Raw genomic sequence first — 14724 nt, 5'->3', positions numbered from 1 at the left:
CTGAATTGGCGAGCCGTCTGCGGGGCCCTGGCATGAACCACACTGGCGTCTTGCTTTCACTGCGCTTCATAGAAAAGCACCCCACCTGCTAGCACAGGCCCTCGCCTCTTCAGACGGAAAGGAAAATGAAGCCGTGACCCGCATTCCGTGAAGTTCCGTACAGTTACACGAGGGCACCCAGCCAAGGGAGGTCCTAACCCAGCCTCTGTGTACAACTCAGAAGCGAAATAAACGTTGTTACATTCTATTGGATTAGCATCAGGGGAGCAGGGCCCCACCGCCAACAGAACCCTGAGCGGAAAATAATTTCAGCTCAACTGTCTGCACGTCCAGTTTCAAGGTGACTTTGAACATCTCAAAAACCATGACTGGAATCAGCCAAATTCCACTCATCCAACAGCTTGGTATTCAGTCAGCCTCCTTGGAAACCAAGCATGAAAAATTCAGCCCTTTGCAAGATACAAGATATGTATATACTAATAATAGATCGTTATGTAAAAATAAGTAGACCAACCAAAAAAATAAAAAAGGTTCAGTTCAGTTCAGCTCAGTCATGTCTGACTCATTGCAACCCCTTGGACTCCAGCACGCCAGGCTTCCCTGTCCTGTAGGTTAAGTGACTACATTTGTATTTTTTATTTCATGAATTTTATTTTTTTACTCCAACAGAACAGGGTCTGGTCTGAGCCCCACAGCTGCTAAATTCAGAGCAGGAATGAGAACCCTAACCCAACCCGAGCTCTGACACCACACCCAGCCTTATCACCTGGCAAAGGCTTACATACACCAGCCCAGCAAGCTACAGGGACTGCTCGGGCATTCCAAAGCCTTCCATGGAGGGCAGAAAGGGAAAGGGTACTATGTAATGAACCTCCTCATGGGTAAGACTCTAATGATAGGGTCAAGCAGTAAAAAAATAAAATAGAAAGTGAGAGGCATAAGCCTAAGCAGTTTATCACGGACACAGAATATCATTTTATTATCGAAATAAAATTAATCTGGACTTCTCAGATTTTCTTCACTGAGCAAAGAGAACCCACCTCCGAAACAGAATAATGAGGGAAAATGCAAAATCAATTTTCTTCTACCAAATATGCACTGCTCCAAATGAAAGCTGTTCATACATGCAGAGAAGGTGGCCTTTTCCCTGAAGTTCCCCAAATTCAGGTATTATGTGTTTTTACTCACAAACCTGGCAAGTATATTTCCCTGTGAGAACCCATCACAGGATGAACCCTGTGATCAGCATCCGAAGAGTCACCAAGCATGGTACCTCCCTGGTGCTTCACAAACTCTCCTGGCCACAATTAAAGCACTGAGTCAGTAAGGACTGAGGTCTTCTCCTAGATTACTGAGCAGTTCTGGAAGCCAGTGTTTTCTAAGTTGGCCCGAAAATTGTCAGAGGGTTTTCTTTGCTTTGACTCAACTCACAAACTTCCAAGGATTCAGACCACATTTCAAAGCTGTGGTGGTGAGTGCTCTCCTACCTTAAGAAGACAAAACAGATCTTTTTTCTTCCTTCATTACTTCAGGTATATATGGTACCCAGACCAGGAGCAAAATTTCAATGATCACGGCAGACAGCAAAAGTGAGCTAGGGCTACAATGAAAATTCAATAGCTTGACCTGAGTTTTCAATCCAATCAGTTCAGTACTGGCCTTAGAGGTGGACAGAGTGGAATTCTCCACTTGCCCTCCCCAAAAGAGTTTTGGTGGATGTAAAAACCTAGTTTTCATGAGAATCTCTTTGATGAAAACTAATTTTTCTTTTCCAGGCAAGAATACTGGAGTCATTCTTCATGTTCTCCTCCAGGGGATCTTCCCAACCCGGGGATCGAACCCACGTCCCTTATATCTCCTGCATTCGCAGGCAGATTCTTTACCACAAGTGGCACCTGGAAAGCCCCAAGAGATTACCCAAATTACAACTTTCACAGCTTTTCTGAATTCCTGATAACCTGTTCTACTTTCATCCGATCTCGTGTACTGGAGAAAAGTGAATTTCCCAGAGGGAAAAAAACTTCACCATTTTCTAAATAAGGTTTTCATGACTAAGGCTAAATGACATCATGACTCTACTTTCAAAAAACTATACAATATGCATTTTATTCTTTACAACGTACATTTGTGAATCCATGCGTGACTAATGCCTCATGAAATTATTTATTATCTCCCAAATTCACCCAGGAATTCTGAAGATTGTTCGGACAGGCCTGCAAAGTAAAAAAGACGTTGAAGTCTCGAACACTGGCGGCTAAGGCTGCTACAGGCATCCAGACATGGAAGTAAATGTTTTGATAATTTCGTGTATCCTAATATATTGTTTTGTTGTTGTTCAGTTACTAAGTCATGTCCGACTCTTTGTGACCCCATGGACTGCAGCCCTCCAGGCTCCTCTGTCCATAGGATTTCCCAGGCAAGAATATTGGAGCGGGTTGCCGTTCCCTTCTCCAGAGGATCTTCCCAACCCAGGGACCCAACCCACATCATCCGCATTGTAGGCAGATTCTTTACCGCTGAGCCACGAGGGAAACCCCATCCTAATAGATACAGAAATACAAACACAACTTTTTCAATGTTTTCTTTTCAGGACATGCATATACAACTTGTCTGTTAATAAATGTGACATCTTCTTCCGTCCTCCTAAAACACAGTAACTTTGCAGCAACACTTTTAATGTATTTCAGGTCCCGAATTGTGGCTGCTGCCTTAGGTGACCCAACATGGCAACCTGCACGCTTGGGTCACATGCCAGAACCATTAACAATAAAGTCCATTATTTCCAATTATGACCTCATTTCACACCCTTTCCTCTCAAATTCTTTCCCCTCCCTTGACAACAAAAATATTCAGGGATAGTAGTTTTCCTTCTTGCTTTTCAAACAGCTGAAGAGGCCAGTTTCTCTGTGGTTTTCCTCAATTATCCAATTTATTTTCTCTTTAACTGAAATATAACTAACATGCCATCTGACTTATTTTTTAAAATCTGTACCCCAAGTCTTATTTTCTAAAGCAGAGTTGTAACTCAAACAAATTTAACATAGGCTGTTAACTATAATCATCATTAGATTATATATTTTATAATATTTTGCCAAAATTATGCTTTTTCAGGCATTGTCAAAACCGAAAAGTGGTTAGGGGGCTTCCCAGTGTGGGGGGCTACAGCAGAGGTGCTTATAGAGAAGAGGGGAAGCAAAGCAATTATTTATTTGGCTGTATCTTAAATGTTTGGCTTACGTAAGAAACTTCACTCAGCTGTTAGTAGTTGTTCTTAAGTTTCGTTTTCTCAGATTCAAGAAAAATCTGGTCGACTCTGGATTCAATTTGCTTACATAAGCTACCAAAGACACTAGGGCTACCCCAGTTTAATGATCTCCTTGTCTAATTATTTTCACAAAAGGGAGTTTAGAAATGACCGCCAGCAGCCAGTTAGCATTAACTATACTTCTAAATACACTCACGCTACACTCATAAATCCACATCACAGAGAGACCTGAAGTAGGACACATAACCGAAGTTTATCGTCTCCATCCTCAAAGCAATGACAAACTAATGGGAAAGACACACTCAAAGGGAGCTGCTAATACAAGCAAGCAGAACATAAATGCCAGTTATTTTAAAACAGGTGAGCATATAAATGGTAGTCATTTTCAACTTTTGTGACTTGAGAAGGCAGTATCTTAATTGAAAAGCCTGGATAATGGTTCTGGCATGAGGACAAAGTCGACACAATGACCTACCTACTTGGAAAATTAAATATGTTGGCAATATTACAAAGGACCACATTCACTCATTCAAGTCCGCATGCGTAAGTCCTTAGAACTTTTGCGTACACAGGGTCAGGGCTCAGAGAAAATTACTCACATTCCCTCTCCTTGAACAATTGTGCATACTCTAAATCCCTCCCCTTGAAATTAAAAGCATTTGTTGAATAGATGATACACTTGACCCTTGGATTCAGCCACTCCAGATTTACATTCTTACAGTCCGTCTTACAAACAGTCATTGAAATGATGTGAACTCACCAACTCACAACAAACTGCTCTTCAGAAATAATTCAATGTATGTTCTGTTAGCATTTAACCAATCCTTCCTTCTTCTGCTAATAAATGTCCAGAATTTTTAATGGGAGAGGAGAGAAAAAAGTAATAAAAAAAAAATGTAATACTTATTTCAGCACGGCACTTTAATACTTATTAAATCTAAAGTCATTCAAATATTTAGGCTCATTAAAAAGGCATTATACACAATAAAACTTTATCAACTAATCATCAGTTTGAGTACATAGAAATTTAAAATCCCGTTTATTCAAATTGCATGTAAATTTGCTGGTTAAATTTGCTTTTACATTTTCACCACAAATATAGCTAGATAATGCTGGATTTTATGGAATCCAGGCTTTCTTAGTATTAGCCATGTTATAACGAGTGGGCACCTACTTGAAAACAAGAGAAACTTACACTATTCTAAGAAAACACATAACACTGTAAATCAACTGTATTTAAATTTTTTTAAAAGGAAAGAAACTTTGGGGCTTTCTGAGCCTTGTTTCTTTCACAGTGTCAAAAAGATATGCAACGTGCTCATTTTTGAAAGAAGAGGGGAAAAGTTCATCAAATTAAACCTTTTCCTCACAGTCATCAGTCACATGTCACTACATTATCGCCATTAGCAGTCTCCACCTAATTCTGTCTGCATGGACTTCCGCAAACCAAAGATGCGCCTCTGTTATAAGAAGCTTCTACTCTTTCTTGTATCACCTCAAAATCTCTCTCTACAATTACCTGAGCCTGCTGCTTGCCTTGCGAGCCAGTTTAACTCAGTAACATCCAACAACCCTCACTCTTCTGCTTTTGATCCTGGATCTAAGACTCTTTGCACAGTATAAAATGACAAGTTTTTTAAAAAAGAAGCTAAACAAAGGAAATAGTCCAGTTACCAAATGACACTGATGTAACCTCCTTAGAATAAATGAAGGCCACCCTTGCAGGACATTTGGGCCTGCTCAAAACTTTCATGAGCACGGGACCAATTATCAAGGACCATTGGGTGAGGACTCAATGTCTCGTGGCCAGTTTGGACAGGACCAAATGCTAACCGGCGCCCTGCCCAAGTATCCTCCCCGTCTTCTGAGCCTTGGTCCTGCAAGGGCAGCCTCCACAGCCTCTGGTCCAAATCAACACTGTCCAAAGAGGGTTTCTAAGCCAGGAAGTGACTGTTTTACTAACTCAGGTCTATACTGGCTCCCTCCCTGAGGAGGGGCTATGGGAGCAGCTATGATCATCTCCCTCTTGGCTTCACTTCCTTAGGGTTGATGATAGAGATTTGGGGATTCACCTAAGCTACAGAATAACTAGGTTGCTGGTTATAGCTACTGCTTTAGTTACAAGGTCAAGAGCAAAGCACCAAAGAAGGTATTTAATTCATTTGTAAAAAGAGTGCACTACTTCAACATAAATGATTTGTGTGAAAAAAAAAAACAAACAAACCCACATTGTAGGGCCTTCCATGTGACATACAAAAGTTTCAAGCAAGAGCAAACAAATGTTATTACAATACAGTTAGTGGTTCAATATTTCTAAAAAGACAAATTTCATATTGGGTTTAAAGTCTAACTCGATATCCTGCTTATAGAACACACACTAAAATAAAAGCATACAAAAGATAAAGCAAAAGGTGGCAATCGATATACCAATCAAAAAGCAGAGATATTCCAGTATTAATTTGGGGAAAAAATTTCAAGGTGAAAAGGATGAGAAAGGACTTGTGTTAAACATGTACGTATAAATATTCTCTGAATCTGTTTCCTCTTCTATAGAATGGAAATATTAGCACAACCTCAGTAAGGGTTACATGAGACTATATTAAAGTGTGAGAACAATGCCTGACCCACAGTGAATATTAACAGACGTTCATTCTTCTTTTTCCTCCTCCCTACTCACCCCTTCTCCAACTCTGAAGTAGACTCAGTAGACGTTTAATAAACTGAAGGAGCAAAAAGCATAAAGCCCGTCCTCTAGAATGGTCCTCCTTTAGTACTGATATAAGAGGAAATGTTCAAGATACAGGAAAGAGTGGAAGGAGGATGAGAGAGCAACCACCATCATCTGGCGCGTTCAGAGACGGGTTCTAAAGAACCACTTTCACTTTTCTATGTTAGTACTTCAGTCTAATAACCTAAAGCCATTTTTTTTTTTTTTTTTACAAACTAATAACTGGACTCTGATAAAAGGAGAGTGATCAACCTAGACAAGGTATGCTGGTCACAAAGTTGTCCCCCATAATAACAACAATGAAAGGATCATCTGTGTATCCTGCGATTGTATATTGACTGTAAGGTCAGCAGGCTTTCCAAATCTCCCCAAGCTGATATCATCAAGACCCAAACAGAATGAACCAAGGGGGAAAGGACCAGCCATCAGAAGCTAGAGGCCAAGAGAAGATCTTGGAGGAAGGCGGTTTGAGGATCTGGGTGAACTGTAACAACAGAATGAGATTTCGATTCCTGGGTTGGGAAGATCCGCTGGAGGAGGAAATGATAACCCATGCCAGTATTCTTGCCTAAAAAATCCCATGGACAGAGGAGCCTGGTGGGCTACAGCCCATGAAGTTGCAAAGAGTAGGACACGGCTGAGCGCGCATGTGCACGCACACACACGTGGCATAAACACAATTATAATTGATGAGATAAAGAGTTGGAATTTCTTTCCAGAAGGACAGCAGTGTTCATTGGACTGTGTCATCCTTTGGCCTCCTCTGGAGGAGTCCAGAAAGTGTCTGATTTTTTTGTCCAGAAACAGAGAAAAAATAACTAACATGAAGAAAAAAAAGAAAAAACAAAGAAGCTACACGAACTAGCCAGACTGGACAGATGTTTCCACATAGCAGAGAAAAAACCCCTCTACTGCAGGAACACGGATTAGACCCTGTAACGCTCCCCCTAGCCTTGGTAAGATGGGCAGGAAAAAGCTGCGGAGAGGACCTGCGCAAGAGCAGAAAACAGCCTCAAGGGGTGAGAGCCGCAGGTTTGGGAACATCTATAAAGAAATAAAATTTTGTTTTGAAAATCACATCTGGGATGGTGTCCCTTTGGAGACATTGAACATATTAGAAGTTCTTCCCCTCTTTTTCAGCATGAAAGTGTCAGAAAACTATCTTGACTCATGAAGGTCACTTCCAAGGAAAATGAGAAGCCTGGAATCGCCAGAGACAGTGTTCTTTAGAAGAGCAGGTGATGGAGCTCTGGTGTCCTGGAAATGGACACATAAGGAGAACTTCAGGTTCTAAAAAACTCGGGCTGTTAGGGGTGGGGGGCATGTGGCCTTAGAAGTAGAAAGGCAGAGAAGACATCACCTGTGATTGCAAGATTTAAAAGGAAAAGTTGCCCAAACCTGGAGAGAAAGAAGAAGAAATGGGGAGGAGGGCGTCTGACACAGAAGTCAGGGGAAGGGTGACAGGCATGGAAGGAGATGCTAAGAGGGGATGCAGTCACAGCATCCCAGCGCGTCCTCTGAGCACCAGCGGCCTCACCGTGAAGACAGAGGCCACAGCGATCGCAGGTGGTCAGAAGGTGCAATCCTGCCAGACTGGGTCCATAGCTAAGCGACACTGGTAAGCCTTTTGGGACCTCCAGGGACCTGTGGCTTTGTGAGGAGGTTATTTTGGACTTACTATTAAACAGCTGGCATCCACGCAGACAGGGGGACTTTAAAGCCTCCCCCACGTGTTTGGTATTGGGAAGTGGGAGGTGACATCCCTGTTTCAGAGACATGCCATTTTACATCCACAGATGGGCTCTCATTATAGAAAACTCCAATATAGGGCCTTCCCAAGAAACTGAGGCAGAGGAAGAATTTTACTGTGTGTGTTGAGCCATTAAGACTCACATCGACAGCAGGGAGGTCTGCTTTCATTGCATTAATATCAAAAGAATATCTCAAGCCCGGGGGGCCATGTCACAGGGTGCCCACCACCATCCTGCGGACTCTCATAGATAGGTGGGTCTGCCACCCCCAAAGGCTCTGATAAATTCCCTGTACCTCTTGACCCAAATCATTTATCAAATTCTTTAAAGAGATACCACTAATTCTGACCCTTGACAGTGTCCAAGATTACGGTTCTTTGTCAAGAGAGACTGATATCAAAATATCCACAGCCGTATCCTCCCATGCCAGTATAATCTAAATTACAACAGTTATCACAAGGCCTTGAGTCTTTGAAGTTCATTCTAAACACTTCATTACGATGAAATTGGCACACCTTTACTGAAAATTTCTTCGAGCCAGAGTGAGGTAATTCATAAAAATATCTTTATGACTAGCTAGAAATCAATAAAAGTTGAAATACATCCTTGTTCACTGTCTATACAGTGAGATTTTAATACAGGAGGTAAGCTTCTCTAAGAGAGGGTCCCCTGTCTGACGCTTTTCTGGATATTCTACAGACCCCAACCCAGTGCCCTAACTGTACTGGATGCTCAAAACCTTGTCACCACAGAATAAAATACCAAGAGGCCCCACACGACCTGGCGTCGGCCAGCCCCTCTGACCTCATCTCCGGTCACACCTTCCATTCTCTGGCTGGCTCAACAAGCATCAGCCTCAAGGGCTTTCCTTTCTGTCCCTCCGGCATTCAAGCTGATTTTCATCTGCTCCTCCACCACTGGCCCCCAGATCATCCATCAGTCAAGTGCTACACAAAACAAGAGGTATTACTGGGCTGTCAGTCAAAGCCCTGGCGGGGAATGTGGCTTTGGGACAGAAAATGAAGAATCTGCCTTCCTGTGAGTGAGCCCCGCAGAAAGATCATTAACCACACAAAGCAATGGACCAAACAGTTTGGCTTAAAGGAAGCTTGATCGTGAGGGTCTCTCGCAGCATCCTGGACCGGTGCTGGTTTCCCTTTTCCCTGTGTGGTCTCAGCCACCTCCAAGCAAACCCGTGGCCTCTGGGTACCTGGAACCCTAAACTGCTAGGAGAGTGTGTGTATTGGGGGCCGGCAACCTGAACTTGAATCTTATCTGTATAACCAAAAAGAAAAAGAAAAACAAGCAAACCTTACGCTGCCTGGGTCCAGACCCCAGCTCTCTCTCTTACTAACTAGGCGTCCTGGGAGAAGCACTTGTCCTGCTATTTATTCCTCAGTGTTTTCGACAGTAAAACGGGTAAAATAATGATACCTAAATAGCCAACAGAAATAAAGCATTTATGAAATAGTAAATGATCAATAAATGTTAGCCATCATCTCATGTTTCCCTGTCACTCTCTATCACCTGCTTTTTTTTTTTTTTTAACAGCATCTGGGATGTTAGTTCCCCAACCATGGATCAAACCCAAAATCCCGGCAGTGGAAGCTCAGAGTCTTAACCACTGGACTGCCTGGCAAGTCCTCACCTGCTTAATTTTTAAATCCCTTAAAATACTTTGAAATTCTTACTTTTTGTTTAATTTTTAAAATTTCTGTTGCCCTCTTAGAATGGAATATCCAAAAGTACAAGGGCTATGTCTGACCTATTCTCCACTTCAATTCCCAGAACAAATCCTAGGAGATCGGAGGAGGTTCTTCAGTTGTTGAATGACTGGGTGCCTCTAATTCCAAAAGCTTTATAACACTCATTTGGCAATCCCAGACATGAGCCTAGGCATATTATTCAATTTTAAGTTGACTTAAATAAATCAACTTTTGGTTGGGATATATACAAATTCTTTTGAAGTGTATCCTTTTAAAACAATTGTCTTAAAAAGTTACTACTCGGAAAAGCCACTTTAAGAGAGCAACTCTCTTTGAAAAAAACCAATAAAGAATAGAAGAAATGCTTGATGCCCTTATGTTCTAAACAATTTTCTTTTTTTATGGAACTATAGCTGATGTATAATATTATGTGAATTTCAGCGATACAACAGCTAAAAATTTTATAATGTATAAGTTCTGATTTAAAGCCTAAAAAGCGTTAATAGCTAAGGATAAAGTATAATATGGGCTTCTCAGGTGGCACAGTGGTAAAGAACTAGCCTGCCAATGCAGGAGGGACAAGAGACACAGGCTCAGTCCCTGGGTCAAGAAGATCCCTTGGAGAAGGAAATGGCAGCCCACTCGAGTATTTTTGCCTGAAGAATCCCATGGACAGAGGAGCTTCGTGGGCTACAGTCCATGGGATCACAGAGTCAGACATGACTGAGCAACTGAGCACACACACAAAGTATAATTCAATTTATATAATATGTATAAACATAATATATACCTATATTTATTTATATTTATATAATTATACAAATATATATTTATATGGAGCTTCCCTGGTGGCTCAGATGGTAAAGAATCGCCCACAGTGCAGGAGACTCAAGTTCGATCCCTGGGTCGGGAAGATCCCCTGGAGAAGGGAATAGCTATCCACTCCAGTATTCTTGCCTGGAGAATCCCATGAACAAAGGAGCCTGGTGGGCTACAGTCCATGGGGTCGCAAAGAATCGGACACGACTCTGTATAATACTATATAAAGTAAAATATAATATCTAAGTATAAAGAGCCACTGGAGGGGACAGAGACACTGAGCCACGGTCCCTGAGATCTTAAGTTAGGAGCATCTATGGAGATGGTCGGATCTGAATCAGGCTGGCAGGTGGGAAATCCCAGGAGCCCCAGGAGGGAGGAACATCTGGGCTCCCCGCAGGGGCCTCACAAGGGCCTCTGGGGCTGTGGGGAGGCTGAAAGGCCCTCCAGACTCAACCAGGCTACAGTGCTATGTTCCAAAGCACAGTAACCCCGACCATGGGAAGGAACTGAGAGAGAACAAACACTCCCTCACAGCGCCCACCACCTCTCCCCACTGCTCTTTCAATAGCTGCTGTACCCGTGCCCAGTCCCCTCCCCTGCCCCAGAATTCTCAGGATACCAAAGATCAAACCCCGTCATTCCCTCTCCCTGCTCAGAAGCTACCAGGGCTTCTCAGTTGGCACCTCTGGCCCAAGCCCCGCTTTCTGCTGTCTCATCATACCGCTGTCCCCCTACTCCCCAGCCAGCCAAACACGTCTGGGATTCGTCCGTCCCGTGACCACTTATGCTCCTGCCCAGGTGGGAGAGCTGTCCTGATCTGAAGGAAGCCCTGCACCAGGCTCAGGGCAAGCCTCTTCTCTGGGAACCCCTCTCCCAGGCCACCAGGAAGAAGTAACTGCTCCTCACTCCCTGAGCTCAGAGGCCTCCGCACATGCCCAGTTCCAGAGTCAGCATCTCTACAAAGACGGCAGGCTTCAACAGTCTTTATAACCTCCAGAAGGACATAGAGCCGGGCGCTAGCAGGCACTCAGTGAACATGTCAGGCGTCCAACTGAGTGTTAAATCAAAGTACACAGCACAACTTTAAAACATTGTTAGTTTCCTGCCCATACCTCCCTTTGGAGGGCCCCAGAAATCAAAAGTCTGAATTTTTATTCCCTCCATGTCCAAAGTAGGTCATTTCTAAGCAGTGGGTTTGAATCTCCCAAATCAAAACTACTTTTCCTTTGAGTTCCTTAATTCCTTGCTTCTTATTGAATCCATAGTCATCTCCCCCTTGTTGAACCCGGACCTGAAAAGTGTGTGATTAGAACCACATACTTTTGGAATTACAGCCAAAAGTAATCTGGAATTGCTGGCAACTTCAAGACGCATGTTTCAAGTTACAAGGCAAGACAAGATTGTTTTCAATCCTGCAGTCAAAGTGTAGGCTTGCCTCACCAACGCTGGGCCCCAGCCAAAAAAGAGGGCCTGGGCAGACCTCTTGTCCATGGGGTTAATGCATTTGTGCGCACGTGCGCGCGCGCACACACACACCCCACGAGGAGAAGGTTACTCTGAGATGGAACAAAGGCAATCTTCCCCTTTCGTCACTGAGAGGATCTAACAGGACAATTTTATTACCACGACCTAGAGATGAGCTCTCAGAGACTACCTGGAAAACAACCAAACTTTGTGAATAATTATTAACCATAAGTAGAATAAAATGCAAACTGGCATTTGCCTACCAGTTATTTAAGAGGACTATTTGTGACTGATGAAGTTAATTCAAGTTCAACAAGAGGAAATATGATGCCCTCCAGAAGGCTCATCTCTGTCTGGTTTTGTGGCTGTCTCATACCCACAAAATAATCAAGGAAAATCACAAAACCACATAAAAGCACCTGATAATATAGGTAGTCAGTCTGAGGGATCCGTTGAAAGTTATCCTGCAAGAAATGCATTACTAATAATAAAATCTCACAGATAATGATCAACTCCTGCTTTTGCATATAAATTAGACGGAGTGCCTAAGAGACTGGCACTCACTCCTTCCAGATTTAGAGCTAGGTTCCCTCTGAGTACACGTCTGTGGCTGAGGTTTTGTTTCTTGTATTTTTGAGTGCATGAACCTGTCCACACATATACTGTGCCTCAGAGTAAAAGGTTGTGAGCCAGTTATCAGGGGCTTCTGGACTTTGGAGTTTCAAAGCTCAATAAAAGATCTTCCACCAAAAAATTAGGAAGCCTTGCAGCTGACACGGAGGTTCCCTGAGAGAAGTTTTACAGGAGGTGAACCATCACAAACAATTCAGTATTTTACCATGGTTACTGAATCCCCAAGCAGTTCACAAAAGCTAACCACCTGGATCCCAGAAGACATCACCCATGCTCCTTGGTCTGCTGTGGGTTTCAGGAGGTGCTCTGCGTGCTGGCCATCATGCTACTGAGGTAAGGGCTGAGCCAGTGCAGCTACTCTACCTGCCAGCTGCCAGTCAGCTTGAGACAGTTCAAGATACCGAGGCAACAGGCCACAGTCAATGAACTACAGCAATCTGTAAACCCTTAAAATGCCAAAATAGTTCTATTTGCTTGATATGACAAATCACCAATTCCCATAAGCTCACCAATTCTGTTAAAATGAAAAATAATACGAACAACCGAAATATTTACAAATCAAACGCTATTATTATAATAGCTGGGATTTTGAACAGTGGGAGAGATTTAAAGATGGAATGAGATTGGTCAAATACTGGTAAGTTCTGAAGCTGGATAATGGGTTCATAGGAGTTCAATATAGCATTTTTTATTATAAGCAAAACCCTTAAGGTTTTGCTTCTGCAGTTTGTTACCTGGAGTCCACTGAGATCCAAAAATATTAAATGGAAAATTCCAGAAACAAGCAATTCATACGTTTTACATTGGGCATCATTCTGAGTAGCTTCATGAACTCACTCCCCCATCCCACCCTATCCTGGGATGTAAATCATCCCTTTGCCCAGCGAATCCACAATGCATAGGTTACCTGCCTGCCCATTAGCCACTGAGCAGTCGCCCTGCCCAGCATCACTTCAACAGTGGTGGTATTGCAGTGTTTGTGTCCATGTAACCATTACTTTACTTAACAATGGCCCCAAAGCAGAAGAGAAATGATGCTAGCAATTCAGATATTCTCTTACTGTAAGAAATTTTAAAATTAAATTTTATCATAGGTATGAAGGTATAGGAAAAAACTGTATTAACATATAGGTCCATCTGGGGTTGCAGGCATCTACTCAAGGTCTTGAAATATCCTGGCAAAGAAGGGGAGAGGGAGAGAACTACTGTACTAGTTTTGCATATTGTTTGAAATTTTCCAAAATAGAAAGTAAAGAATAAGTATGAAGTCAAGGTTAAAAACTATTGAAACGCAATCTCTGCAGTGCCTAAAAATGACTACATACATTCTTACCTCCTAGTGTGTTGCAGTTCTACAGTAGGAGAGCAGATGAAATCTCGGAGACATTAATCTTGGCCCTTTACTAAGGCAGCTTAATTACAGGGACTCCATTGAGGTTTTTGCTAACGTCAAAAAAGAAAGTGAAGGCACCTTTCGAAATTTCAACACACGTTGTAAAACACACAAGAGGCAAGCTTTACTAGTTTTTTGTCTACTGGATTTAAAGAAAGTTTTGTAAAGATCTCTGCTATTCGAAAATTGACAAAACACAACAAAACAAAACAAAAATGCTATAAATTTGCCATACGTAGAGGAAGGCACGTTAGCAGGTAAAAAGGTCTGCTTTCAGCAGAAGGTAGCGTAGCAACCCTGGCTAACGAAAAAGGCGGCTTTACTGTCTTTTAGCGTTTGAACTTTTGACCTCCTCCCAAAATGTCACAAAAGAATTTCTAAACCTTGGGACTAGAAGAATGGTTTCTTTCCCGAAACCGTTTCACAAAATATTACTATTTACTATATCCGTTTTGAGCCACCGAGCCTAAAGTACAAAAATAAAAAGTATAGTCTAAAAGAGATGCAGACTGGGTTGAGAAAAAGTAAGGCAATTTAAGAAACAAACAGCAGATCGAGACGCGCTGGAAATGCAGCAGTGAACAGCACCTTGCAGGCTCTTCCCGGACACTGCTTTCTCTTTTGTTGAGGATCAGACTTTTTTCTCTGGTCCTCGTGTCTCTTCCTACCTTCAAACTCACAAAATGACTTGAAAGATGTACGGGCGGCAACGAAATCTACACAGCTCAGTCGTGCACAGAAACACCGGCGCTTAAAAGTCAACCCACCCCGGGAGGGACGCGCCGCCCCAGGCAGAGGCAGCCGGGGGTGGCGCGGAGGGGCCGGGTCCCGGTCCCCGGACAGGATGCACCCGGGGGCGCCCGCGCACCTAGCCGCCGTCTCCCGCGGCTAAGCCCGCTGCCGCTCGAAGCTACCTGGGCGCCGTCTGTCTCCACCTCTCCCTCGTCTGCACGCTCGCCCGC

At 43.0% G+C, this 14724-nt stretch overlaps 1 protein-coding gene across 1 annotated transcript in view; it reads right to left on the bottom strand.

The window, feature by feature from the left end:
• Window positions 1-14718, bottom strand: part of STOX2 (storkhead box 2) — a 197121-nt gene extending 182403 nt beyond the window's left edge. The window contains exon 1 of the mRNA XM_010835749.1: window positions 14677-14718. The gene's annotated coding sequence lies outside the window, so the exon portion shown is untranslated. The remainder of the gene's footprint in view (window positions 1-14676) is intronic.
• Between the last annotated feature and the right edge of the window lie 6 nt (window positions 14719-14724).

This window comes from Bison bison, unplaced genomic scaffold, assembly GCF_000754665.1.
Source record: "Bison bison bison isolate TAMUID 2011002044 unplaced genomic scaffold, Bison_UMD1.0 scf7180017864050, whole genome shotgun sequence".
In the NCBI taxonomy this organism is placed as follows: Eukaryota; Metazoa; Chordata; class Mammalia; order Artiodactyla; family Bovidae; genus Bison; species Bison bison.
This window is presented reverse-complemented; position numbering and strand designations above follow the sequence as displayed.